Genomic DNA, 14,079 nt, shown 5'->3' on the forward strand with positions numbered 1-14,079 from the left:
AAAGTGAACTGCTGACACCAGATGAGCTGTGTTGCCTCTGGTGTCTGTTCAAAGTTTGCATCAGGCCCATTGATTTCACTTCAGTGTTTTGTGGTATTTCTCACATCACGTGTTACACACGTGAAGAAGAAGGAGTTAGGTGTGTTTTAATCCACCATGTTCACACGGCGGCCATTTTCCTCTGACGTCTCTCTCAGGGTGTGAAGCTCGAATGTTGTTACGAACAGAATAATGTTGTACTGCTGTGATCCAGGTTTATAAGTTATACAAAAAAGATAATATATTATTACTTATTCTTCATTTGGATTATTGATTTATCATAATATTAGTTTGGGTAATTTTAGTAACATAATAAGTTTGTTTGCTGCACCTTTAAGAGACGGGTGTTAATTATACTTTTTCTATTTGCATATGAACATTATTCGTCTTTAAAGTCTTGTTTATTTCATTTGTTGTTCTCTCACAACTTCCTCTTTTCTAACTTTGTGATGTACAGTTTTGCAACGAAGCAGATTTTCTTTCAGGGATCATTAAAAGTTGTTTTTTATTCTGTTCTTATATTTAAATGTTTACATTAAATGTGAAGCTCATTTGTTCCTATTTGCTATTGTTTTGAAAATCTAAGTATATTTGAATCTCACTTCCAGGATTTAATCTGTCTTTCGTTGTCCTTTTCATAATAAAGCCAGTCAGACACCAAACGAGACTTCCAACACAAACATATTTATTGTCTTCTTCCTGTGAGTTGAGCTGCTTGCGGGTCCTGCTGCAGAGACAAGGTGGATGAATGCTTGTGTGAACCTTGGTTACACTAGAAAGAGTGTAAATGTGGAGCAGGATAAGAGATAATAGGTATTTTCGCTGCTTTTCTAGTATGGTCTACACTTTCCTGTGTGAATGTGTGTATATGAGGAGGCCTGATGTCTAGTTCAAGTCAACTGGAAGCTTAATGTATATTAATTTAAATTATGTCCAAGTTCAAAGTAGCAAAATGATAAACGGTAATTAATGAAAATCAACAAACTTAGGAGCGTGTGGTTGAAAATCTGTTTCTCTGCAGCGTCTTTGTCTCTCGTCAACACCTGGTTCCATTGACCTCGTTCTGCTGTATGTGACGTCACTGGCTGGTTTTAGCCTCAGCTGGTCAGCTAGAGTCAAACTTGTTCTAAAATAAAATGGCTCAAACAGTATTAATGGCAGTTCATTTTCCAGGTCAAGTTTAAATCTTTCTTTAAGTTGTCTTTTTCATGTCAATCTTTATTGAATCTTAATGAGACACTGAACAGATGAGATTAAAAACACCCCAGTTTCTCTCAAGTCTCCTTAAATTTGTCTTTCTTGTGTCAGTGAAATGTTGTGATGTGGATGATTCAGGTTTGATATGAACGGCCACTGAAGTTGTTTCTCACACTCGTTCAAACCACAGTTTGTACAAACCACAGTTCGTACAAACCACAGATTGATCTACCACCATCAAGCTCAGCAAGCAGTTCAATGGAAAGAGGAAGGAAGGTGGGGGTGTTCAACAGTTTGACCTTCTCGGACTCTTCTGTGTTGTAGATAGACGTGTGTGTGATGTGACTGAGTTTCATCTTGTGCACATTATTTATCTGTTGACGTTTTTATTGTTTGAAGTCACAGACGAGAGCAGCAGCTACTATGAGTGTAACTGCAGCAGCGAGTGGATTTGTTGTCCTTCTTCTCACTGTGACAGGTACTGTACGTCTACATTCATGTTGTCAGTCTATTTTACACTCGGACTTCTAATTCACCTGAAGTGAGTTTGAGAAAGAAAGTAAAAATATAAATGAAACATTGATTCATTTTCAAATCACCACCTGTAAAGTGATGCAGAAACAAAATATATGAAGGAATTATCCTCAGTATTATTTTGTATCTTTGTTTAGAAGTTTCTATTGTCTAGAGCTCAAAATATTAAACAGTCTGCAACTTATTATTATTATTATTATTATTATTATTATCATCATGACTGAGGTCCTCTCCTCTCGATGCAGGAATTGTCATCAGTGTGTGGAGTGATTAGTGGAAATGCTATGGAATGCTGCCCATGGAAATGTGCTTCTTTTCTACAGAAAGTAAAAAGTAAACTAAGTGTTCTCTGGTGTCGTAATGAATCTGATTCTCTGTGTTACAGTGGTACAGTGTGAGAATGGCTGGAGTGTGAGTTACACTTCTACTGAGATCTGTGCCGTCAGAGGATCAACAGTGGACATTAACTGTACCTACACATACCCATCCACATTAAATAACCATGAAACTACAGTTCAGGAAACTTTCTGGTTCATTCAAGAGAGTAATGGGATTTACGTTGATCTAAAGACTGATCCGGAGTATTCAGGTCGTGTGGAGAATCTCTGTGGAAACAACAAGTGCACTCTGAGAATCTCTAACCTGAGAGAGAGCGACTCAGCTGTGTACAAGTTCAGGTTTACAACAAACCAACCTACTGGGAGTTTTACTGGTTCAGCTGGAGTCACTCTGTCTGTCACAGGTAACATTTACATCTGAACATTCATTCAATTATTTCCTACATCTTGTTTGGTTCACTTGAGTGTGTCTGAGCACTTTTATATGCATGTGTGTGTTGTCAGTTTGGACTAAAATGAATTCCTTATTCTCACACACAGATTTGCATGTGCAGGTGAGCTCATCAGTGAAGGGTGACTCTTATAACCATGCAGAGCTCAGGTGTCAGAGCAGTTGTCGTCTTCCTGTTCATCTGAACTACGTCTGGCACAAAAATCAACAGAAGCAGATGAAGGAAGGAGAATCTTATTCAGATACTTTTCATTATACAACCAGAGTTTCCTGCGCTGTTAAAGGACTCGAGGATTTCCGCTCTCCGTCAATGTGTGAGTTTAATCTACAGTATTTCATTAACAGCACCATCGGCTGGAGTATTTGAGATAATGCATTGTACCTTAACTTCATGTGTCTTTAAACACTTTTTTCTGCATGGGCACATTGAACTCTTGGGATACTATTGTCAGTACTGACAAACTAGTGTAGTACTAGTACTAGTATTCAGCTTGTGTAAATAAAGATTGAAGACATGACTGCTCCCAAGAAGTGAAGCCAAAGCATCTTGATCAACCCCTGGTGGCTGGCTGCAGTATAGAACATACATCCGGTCTCCTCCATGTTAATGGGAAGGACATGGACCAATGAAAAAAGTCAAGTACATTTTTCTCAAAGATGGTTTCTGTCATGTTAGGTCCTTATCACACTCTATTGTTCATGTTTATCATAAGTTTGGTTTTAATTAGTTATTTGATGAAATGAAAATTAGATTAAACTTCATGATTGACAGCTGAAGCTGACTCAGGATTGGTCAAGATCATGTATGGGCGGGACCTTGATACTGTGGCTCCATCTCCGGATCACTACTGTGCAGACTGTGGTTTCAAATGTGAAAGATGGCAGCGTTGGTATCCAGGATATTTTGGCTTCATTTCTGGAGAGAGGGAGGAAGTGGAGACGTGTCGTCAATCTTTGGTCGACTCTGCATAAAAGACACAGATCATTTTCTCCATATTGGCCAGTTTGCTCCATTATAAGAGCAACTTATACAAGGACCCTCATGTTCCTCACCTCCAACAGTGTGTTTCTCCCTCACACTGAAGTCTAAAGGGAACTTCACTGTGTTTCATGTGAACTGAAAGTTTCCTCATCTTGGCATCGTCAACATCTTAAAATGAAAACCTGCCGACTGGTGTTTCACCAGAGAAAATACATGGAGTTAGTTTTATAAATGTATAAGTTTATCTTCTGATTCTCTGATGTGCTCTGTGTTACAGTGGTATGGAGTCAGATTGACTGGGATGTGAGTTACACTTCTACTGAGATCTGTGCCTTCAAAGGATCAACAGTGGACATTAACTGTACCTACACATACCCATCCAGGTTGAATAACCATAATACTACAGTTCAGGAAACCTTCTGGTTCATTCAAGAGAGTAATGAGATTTATATTAATCTAAAGACGGATTCTGAGTATTCAGGTCGTGTGGAGAATCTCTGTGGAAACAACAAGTGCACTCTGAGAATCTCTAACCTGAGAGAGAGCGACTCAGCTGTGTACAAGTTCATGTTCACAACAAACCAACCTGGAGGGAGTGTAACTGGTTCAGCTGGAGTCACTCTGTCTGTCACAGGTAACATTTACATTAGAGTCAGTTTGAAATGTTAGTGTGTATGTTGAAATAAAACCACATGTTTGTTCACAGACCCTCAGCTCCAGATACAAGTGAGGAGATCAACAGCCAATCCATCTTCTACCTGGACAGAGCTGACCTGTCACAGCAGGTGTCAGCTCCCTGATCATCTTTCCTACGTTTGGTACAAAAACAATAAACCTGTTGGACGAAAAAAATACTTTCACCTCCGACACTTTGATGCTGAAGACAGCTATCACTGTGCTATAGAAGGACAGGAGCGTTTCCCTTCTCCTACAGTGTGTGAGTTTACTCCTCCTAATGAAGCTACAATAATGTGGAAATAATTTAAATTAAAACTTTTAACAAATAATATAGACAGTGTTTTGATTTTATTCTCATCCTGTGTGTTAATATATACCATCCTTCAGATGCTCCAAAGCCTCCCTCTGTGTCAGTGAGTCCCTCTGGTGAGATCATGGAGGGCAGCTCTGTGACTCTGACCTGCAGCAGTGATGCTAACCCAGCAGCTAAATACACCTGGTACAAGGAGGACGAGGACTTACCAAAAGCATCAGGACAAAACTTCACCATCACTGATATCACAGCTGAACATGGTGGAAAGTATCAGTGTGAGGCCCAGAACACACACGGACGTAGTAACACCACCTTACATCTGACTGTTGGAGCAGGTGATTTTAGCACTCTGACTTACAGCCTACCCCCCCCCCCCTCCTTTTCATTGCACCAGAACCAAAAACCATCAATACTCAGGATTTACAGATGTGTCACTACTGTATATCAAGCCCATCATAGTGCACATGAACAATACTTACTGACCAACAGCATCACCTGGCGCACTGAGTCATCAGTCTAACCACACTAATGTCTCCTGTCTGTTGTATAGGAAAGTCAGTGATAACCATGAATATCATCAGGTACACTCTGGTGGTCGTGCTGGTTCCAGTGCTGGTCTGGACTCTGTGGACGAGGTAAAACAAATCCATCAGTTCACCCTCTGCTCTTTTACTGTCTTCTTCAAATGTCTTCAAACACTAGTTTCAGTGTTATGAAGTTCATTTTGTCAAATGTTGTGTTTGTTGTTGTTTTCGATCCAGGATGAAGAAAATGGCAGCTCACAAACAAATGGGTGATGTCACAGTGCGTTGCCGCTTCTTTCTTGGTCCATGTCCCGTCCTTCCTCCAAGTTTTTAGGAAATCAGTTTGTCAGTTTTTGTGTAATCCTGCTGATGAACAAACAAACAAATGGACAGGGGGCGCAACTACGTTCAAACTCTTTTGAATGACCTTCGATTATTTGCAGGTTTCATGAATAAAGTCCAGTGAGGCTTAATATTTTCTCATCTCTCCCCCATCAGTTAGACAGCTGTCCTGATTATGAGAACATCGATGCTGCAGCACAGACAGAAGACTCAGAGGAGCAGGAAGACCTGGTGTGAAGCCTCAGGTCAGAGCCACTGGGACAAACACAACCAAGATGGACGACTTCAGAGAACATCTGTACAATCGAGTTTTACAGAAACCATAGAGTGTAGTTATTAAATACAGGAAATCTGTCCAAGCAACAAAATATTTGAGTGCAAGCACAGAGTTTGAGCACAAGCAGAGCAAATCTAAGCAGCAGCAGGAGCTGTGTGAGTGCAAGCGCAGGGTTTTGAGTAAAAACACCATGAAATCTGAACTTGCAAGTCCAGCTCTCAAACTAAAAGACCACGCTTTTGAATAAAGAGGAAAACACACCAAACATTTCCTTTCTACTCATGGTTTCCTGTTTTCTTCTCTCCTCAGGTGCACTTTGATTGGTTGATGAAAGTCTGTGAGAGGAAACAGGAAGTATCTCTCTCTCCATCCCCGGTTGCAGCAGCAGCAGTTTGTACAGCATGACCTTTAGAGCAAGAGTATTGTTGTGTTGTGTCTTTTCTTTTTCTTTTCTGATGGATCCAGTCGTCCAGTTTCCGCAGCTTTATTTCTGTGAGCTTCAGTTCTGATGTTGGTTTAGGTTGAAGGAAGATTCTCAGATCCTACGACCCTTTGTGGGTTGGTGTGTTGGGTTTTCCTTCTTTTGTCCATTTTGCCGGCCTGTTGTTGAAGTTTTTGTCTTTTCTGCAATAAATACATTTTTTTTGCTGTTACTCTCTGAACTATGTTGGACGTGTTTGTGATGAGCCTTTGAGGCTGTGGTAACACCACGTGACTCATCTCGTGTGTTAAATATGATATTAATGTGGTTATTACAAGGATGATGAATTATTATGTATCGGGATTTTATGATTTTTTCTTAAATAAAAGGTTTTGCTCTTTTGTTTTCACTTCTTATCTATTTGTTTGTTGGTTTTTCAGCTGAATTACACCAGAAAACTAAAATCAGATTTTTCCACAAACTCATTACATTTTGAAATGAATCCTGATAAAGGGGCGGAGCCAGGAGCCTGTCTTTATCACTTTCTTTATAATTGTGAGACTGATGAAAACAGTCAGGATTATTTAGAGGACTGGTTTCTATGAGTGATTGAACTCTGGTGCAGCTTAATTGAATTGAGGGAGATTGAATAGATGGAGGCTGGCATGTGCACACATAGACACCAGAGGGGGCTGGAGCCACTCCCCTTTTCCTTCCTCGAGAGAAAGTGCCCTTTTTTAAATACATGAATATTATATTCCTGTTTGCTCACAGCTTCCCGTTCAAACAAATATATTGCAATATAATAAATAACCTAAATATCCGGTGGGGAGAGTAGACTAGTCTCTGAACCCTCCCTCCCTCCACGTCTCCTGCACAGAGCTGAGCACTGGAGCTGTGGACATTTCTCGTTCTTAGAAGCATCGCGACTCGGACTCTGAATAATTCTAACAGCTGCTCCAGGACAGACACTCATTAAAGATCCGGTCTGTGTCCAAGTCTCTGTCGGAGTCTGCTTCCTCCTCACTCCTCCTCTGACCTGCGCTCACTTTACACTTTAACATTAAACACCAGCACTGATCACAAGTTATCAGGACACCTCCAGGACTGATGTTTACTTTGTGTTGGTTTGATTTGCTTTAGAGTTCATGAGACACACGTTTAAACCTGCGACACAACACGAGACGTGACGTGACACAGTCAGGACATCAGGGTTAAACTTCTTGTTCATCCAGGAACATAAATATGAATTCAGCAGGTTTGTATAATGTTCAGTTCTAAATGTGATGATTAGAAAACAAAGGAACAAAGTCACTTGTTGACCTGTGGAGTAATGGCCTCAGTGCAGTGGAGCTGCTAAGGGGGGCCAGGTGGGGCCAGGCGGGGCCACCTTGATACAGTTAAGCCAATAATCAGAGTTTGTCCTTTTAAGCTTTAGGTGCAGGACACAAGTCTGAACTGAATGAATGTCCAATCAGTGTGGAGAGCACTGACCACTGTCATAGACTCATTGTTGTAATTGAAACCCTTATTTTGTAAGTTACAGCACAACTGTAAGAACAGTAACAGTCTATAATACTTTTTAAAGCCCCTTTTAAATAAAAACTGATTTCATATTTGTCTGACTGATTTTATTAACTGATGAAAAAGCAGCGATGGGACATTGTGGATGTGGAACACTTTGACTTTCAGTTTTCACAATACACCCAGACCACAAAGTTGATCCAACTTGAAAAGGTAAGGAAATAATTTTACTTCATATTTGCATATTAATTTGATATAAGAACTGTATTTACTTAATTTTGTCAGATTGTTCCATCTTAAAAACGGCAGGTGAAGTTCACTCTCAAAGTAAAACTCGTCTGATTGAACTGAATAGTTCAATCATATAACTGCATTTCTAAACAAAAACGATGTCTCTCCACGTTCTGCTTGTGCTTTAATGTAGAATCAGACTTATCAGAACAATCAGCTCCAGAGTTGAGGTAGAGTTCATGTGAACTAATTCTTCTGATTATTCCGACTCCACGTTAACGCACAACCAGAGCACAGTGGGAGGCTCCGCCCATCTAACCCAACAGTCGATGGTTCCTGTGTCGCTCTACTGCTCACGTGTACCTGTGTATGAGCTCATGAAGTCCAGTCTACACAAGTGAACAGTTTTACACGTTTATCAGACAAAACAAGTTTGACTCTCATGAGTTAAATCCTTGTGAGAAATGAGGAAAGAACGTTTGTAAGTTTGCATAATTATGACCTTTTACAATGTGTTTTTATGAACCAGTCTTCATATGGACTGGAGCTGTAAATAAACAGGAACTAACTTCTAACATGAGGTTGAAAGAAAGAATAATTCAACATGTTTTTTTAAGTCCAGTCTCAAGAAAGTAAAGGAAGTGTTCGATTCACTGTCAGGCTGCAAAACCACTCTCAGTGTTATTTGCATGAAATATATTTTAATAAGTTCACGTTTCATTTCCAAAATAAAAGAACATTCCTTCATTTTAACGAGGGGATTTACTGGTGTTTGTCCGTTCACGCATGTTAATGATGTAAAGAGGAAGGAAGCCAAGCTGTTAACTGATCTATGAAGCAACGATGGGTTTGAGAGAAGCAGCGAGTTGCTTTGACATCTTCCTTCTTTCTGTGTCAGGTACGTCAACATTTTCAGGCCTGTTCAACGCTGCTTACAGCTTCAGTTGAGGATGAATCAGGTTTGGTGGGAACAGCCACTTAAGTCGTTTCTAACACTGTTAAATGAAGAAATTCACAGTTTGTACAAAACACAACTTACTTATTTTTTTAGGTTTAATTTAACACCATCGGGCTCAGCAAGCATGTAAGTGGAAAGAGGAAGGAAGGGGGGGTGTTTAACAGTTTAAATTTATCTTTCTCTTCCAGAAACTGTCTTTATTCTCGGACTCTTCTGTGTTGTAGGTAGACGTGTCTGGGATGTGACTGAAGTTCATCTTGTGCACGATATTTATCTGTGGATGTTTTTATTGTTTGAAGTCACAGACGAGAGCAGCAGCTACTATGAGTGTAACTGCAGCAGCGAGTGGATTTGTTGTCTTTCTTCTCACTGTGACAGGTACGTCTACATTCATGTTTCACTCTTTCTTACACTCAGACTTCTGATTCACCTGAAGTGAGTTTGAGAAAGAAAGTAAAAATATAAATGAACCGTTCATTCATTTTCAGATCACCACCTGTAAAGTGATGCAGAAAGAAAATCTATGAATGAATTATCATCAGTATTGTTTTGTATCTTTATTTAGAGCTCAAAATATTACAGAGAATGAAACATATTAGTTATTGTTATTATAATTATTATTATTATCATCATGACTGAGTTCCTCTCCTCTCGATGCAGGAATTGTCATCAGTGTGTGGAGTCATTAGTTGAAATGCTATGGAATGCTGCTCATGGAAATGTGTTTCTTTTCTACAGAAAGTAAAAAGTAACCTAAGTGTTCTCTGGTGTCGTTATGAATCTGATTCTCTGTGTTACAGTGGTACAGTGTGAGAATGGCTGGGATGTGAGTTACACTTCTACTGAGATCTGTGCCGTCAGAGGATCAACAGTGAACATTAACTGTACCTACACATACCCATCCACAGTTAATAACCATGATACTACAGTTCAGGAAACTTTCTGGTTCATTCAAGAGAGTAATGGGATTCACATTGATCTAAGGACTGATCCGGAGTATTCAGGACGTGTGGAGTATCTCTGTGGAAACAACAAGTGCACTCTGAGAATCTCTAACATGAGAGAGAGCGACTCAGCTGTGTACAAGTTCAGGTTCACAACAAACCAACCTGGAGGGAGTGTAACTGGTTCAGTTGGAGTCACTCTGTCTGTCACAGGTAACATTTACATTTGAACATTCATTCATTTATTTCCTACATCTTGTTTTGTTCACTTGAGTGTGTCTGTGCACTTTTATATGCATGTGTGTGTTTTCAGTTTGGACTAAAATGAATTCCTTATTCTCACACACAGATTTGCATGTGCAGGTGAGAAGATCAGTGAAGTATAGCCATTATAACGATGCAGAGCTCAGGTGTCAGAGCAGTTGTCGTCTTCCTGATCATCTGAACTACGTCTGGTACAAGAATCAACAGAAGAAGAAGGAAGGAGCATCTTATACAGATTACTTTTATTCTGCAGACAGAGTTTCCTGTGCTGTTAAAGGACTCGAGGATTTTCGCTCTCCGTCAATGTGTGAGTTTAATCTACAGTATTTCACTAACAGCACCATCTGCTGGAGTATTTGAGATAATTCATTGAACCATAACTTCATGAGTCTTTAAATACTTTTTTCTGCATGGGCACATTGAACTAATGGGAAACTACTGACAGTACTGACAAACTAGTGTACTACTAGTACTAGTATTCTGCTTGTGTAAATAAAGATTGAGGACATGACTGCTCCCCAGAAGTAAAGCCAAAGCATCTTGATTGCCCCCTGGTGGCTAGCTGCAGTATATAACATACATCCTGTCTCCTCCATGTTAGTTGGAAGGACATGAACCAATCAAAAAAGTCAAACACATTTTTCTCAAAGATGGTTTGTGTAATTTGAGGTTGTTTTTATCACATTCTATTGTTCACTTTTCTCATAAGTTTGGATTTAATTTGTTATTTGATGTAAAGAAAATTAGATTAAACTTCATGATTGACAGCTGAGGCTGACTCAGGATTGGTCGAGCTCAGGTATGGGCGGGACCTTGATACTGTGGCTCCACCTCCGGATCACTACTGTGCAGACTGTGGTTCCAAATGTGAAAGATGGCAGCGTTGGTATCCAGGATATTTTGGCTTCATTTCTGGAGAGTGGGAGGAAGTGGAGACGTGTCGTCCATCTTTGGTCGACTCTGCATAAAAGACACAGATTTTTTCCTCCATATTGGCCAGTTTGCTCCATTATAAGAGCAACTTATACAAGGTCCCTCATGTTCCTCACCTCCAACAGTGTGTTTCTCCCTCGCTCTGAAGTCTAAAGGGAACTTCACTGTGTTTCTTGTGAATTGAAAGTTTTCTATTCTTGGCATCGTCATCATCAGAAAATACATGGAGGTAGTTTTATAAATGTATAAGTTTATCTTCTGATTCTTGATATGCTCTGTGTTACAGTGGTATTGAGTGAGAATGGCTGGAATGTGAGTTACACTTCTACTGAGATCTGTGCCGTCAGAGGATCAACAGTGGACATTACCTGTACCTACACATACCCATCCATGTTGAATAACCTTGATACTAAAGTTCAGGAAAAGTTCTGGTTCACTAAAGAGAGTAATAGGATTCACATTGATCTAAGGACTGATCCGGAGTATTCAGGTCGTGTGGATTATCTCTGTGGAAACAACAAGTGCACTCTGAGAATCTCTAACCTGAGAGAGAGCGACTCAGCTGTGTACAAGTTCAGGTTCACAACAAACCAGGCTGGAGGGAGTGTAACTGGTTCAGCTGGAGTCACTCTGTCTGTCACAGGTAACATTTACTTTAGAGTCAGTTTGAAATGTTAGTGTGTTTGTTGAAATAAAACCACATGTTTGTTCACAGACCCTCAGCTCCAGGTACATGTGAGGAGATCAACAGCCAATCCATCTTCTACCTGGACAGAGCTGACCTGTCACAGCAGGTGTCAGCCCCCTGATCATCTTTCCTACATTTGGTACAATAACAATAAACCTGTTGGACGAAAAAAATACTTTCACCTCCGACACTTAGATGCTGAAGACAGCTATCACTGTGCTATAGAAGGACATGAGCGTTTCCCTTCTCCTACATTGGGTGAGTTTACGCCTCCTAATGAAGCTACAATAATGTGGAAATAATTTAAATTTAAACATTTAACAAATAATACGGACAGTGTTTTAATTGTATTCTCATCCTGTTTGTTAATATAGACTATCCTTCAGACGCTCCAAAGCCTCCCTCTGTGTCAGTGAGTCCCTCTGGTGAGATCATGGAGGGCAGCTCGGTGAATCTGACCTGCAGCAGTGATGCTAACCCAGCAGCTAAATACACCTGGTACAAGAGAAGTGGAGATAAACAAGTTCAACGTCTCAGTGAAGAGACACAATTTGTCCTCAGCTCCATCCGGTCGTCAGACTCTGGAGAGTATTACTGCACAGCTGAGAATGAGCTGGGAAGGAGTTCAGCAAACATCTCTATTACTGTGACATGTGAGTGAAACACTGGTTATTAAGGGAAGAGATATTGAATCTGTCCCATTCTTTGTCCTTTACAGTTTAAATGTGCAGATTTGGGTCGTTTGACTTCTACCCCATAAATATTCACAGTTAGACCATCAGCAGCCTAAAGAGGAATCCACCCAGCGTCAGTAAAAACATCCATTTAGCTTTCACCATCCTCAGTAAACTTGAAAGATATTTCCTTTACTGTGCACATTCACGTGACGAGCAAACAGATCTCAGCAGACAGACAGTGGTGAAAACAAAACCCTGCTCCTGTGCTCACGCCACACATACACCTCCCAGCAGGCGGAGCAGTGACTCATAAACCGTTTAAGAAACAAACAGGCCACTCTGAGAACCCAGAACTCTTCAAAACGCTTTATAAGAAAATAAACTGTCTTTTATGTTCAGACAGAACATCAAGACAGGTTTAGCAAACATGACAAGAGCTGTTTTATCCTGCACCGTTAAGTATTGTGATTTTCGTGAAATGATAAAGTAAAAGTTATTTCATCATAGTTTCACCTGGATCATGGACATCAGCACTCATTGGATCAGCTGCTGCAGTTTTCCTCGCTGTGACTCTCCTCTCCTTGTTCCTACTGATCAGGTGAGCAAATCTGTTCCACTAAAGCTTTGTTCGATGTATACCTGAAAATCTGTCCTGTTAAATTAAATCAACTCAATTAATATGTATATTGGTTGTTATTTGGTTCAATTGATCAGAAAAAAGAGAAACTCTCATCAATCTGCTGATCCTGGGGACAGACTTGACCACAGTGAGCAGGTGAGACACACAGTTCAGCGTCCAATCCTTTCAAACGCCAATATTTCTCACATCAAACCCTTTTCTCTCTCATGTGAAGATTAAAAACTAGTTATTAAAATCACAGTCAAAATTGCCATTGTAAAAACAATCATCTGGTGTTTGAATCTCCTTCTGGTAATCTATCTATTTAAGCAAATTGCTGAGTGTTATAATTTTCTGTGCTGTGCGGATTGTTCAACAGTTTTTGCTGAACTATGACACTTGATGCTGCTCTAAGTTTGTTGAGTTGTAACTTGTTCTGCTTTAAGTCTTGTTGAAGTTGTGAAAGATTGTATTGATTGGCTCAGATATCTTTAGTGTGGAGCACTGTAATGTTGAGCAGATAGTTGGACTCTAACGTTGTCCTTTCTGCCATACGTGCAAGATTCAAAAGCAAATTTGTGTTTGCAGTGTCTACACAATCAGTCTGAGGGAAACTGTGACCTTAACTATGCCAGTGTCCACTTCATGAAGAGTGAGACGGATCCCGTCTACTCCAACGTTGGATCAGCTGAACCCAGCGAACACAAGGAGGCGGAGGAGGTTGCATACGCTTCTGTCAACTTTAACAGATCTGCCCCGAGGTGAGCAGCTCTTCATTCAGGACCATTATCCTCACTAACACCACAAAACATCATAAACAGATACATATCCTATAGAAGGCATTTGTTTTTACACTTTCATTTTCTTGTATTGTTTAAAAATTAGGGCTGTCAAAGTTAACGCGTTAATCTATGAGATTATTGTGCCCTAGATTAATGCGATAAAATATTTTAACGCAGTTAACGCAGCTTTGTTTACATCCGGTGTGCGGAAGAAAATTCAGCAAGACCAACATCTCGATGTTGATTGCACCAGAGCTGGCTGAACTGGAGAAGTTGGAGAAGCTACTTGAACCTCGCAGGTGTAACGGTGTAAATATGTTGTTAGTTAAATCCTGTTCAACGTGGAACTGCAGTCACAGTTTT

This window comes from Limanda limanda, chromosome 2 (genome assembly GCF_963576545.1).
Source record: "Limanda limanda chromosome 2, fLimLim1.1, whole genome shotgun sequence".
In the NCBI taxonomy this organism is placed as follows: Eukaryota; Metazoa; Chordata; class Actinopteri; order Pleuronectiformes; family Pleuronectidae; genus Limanda; species Limanda limanda.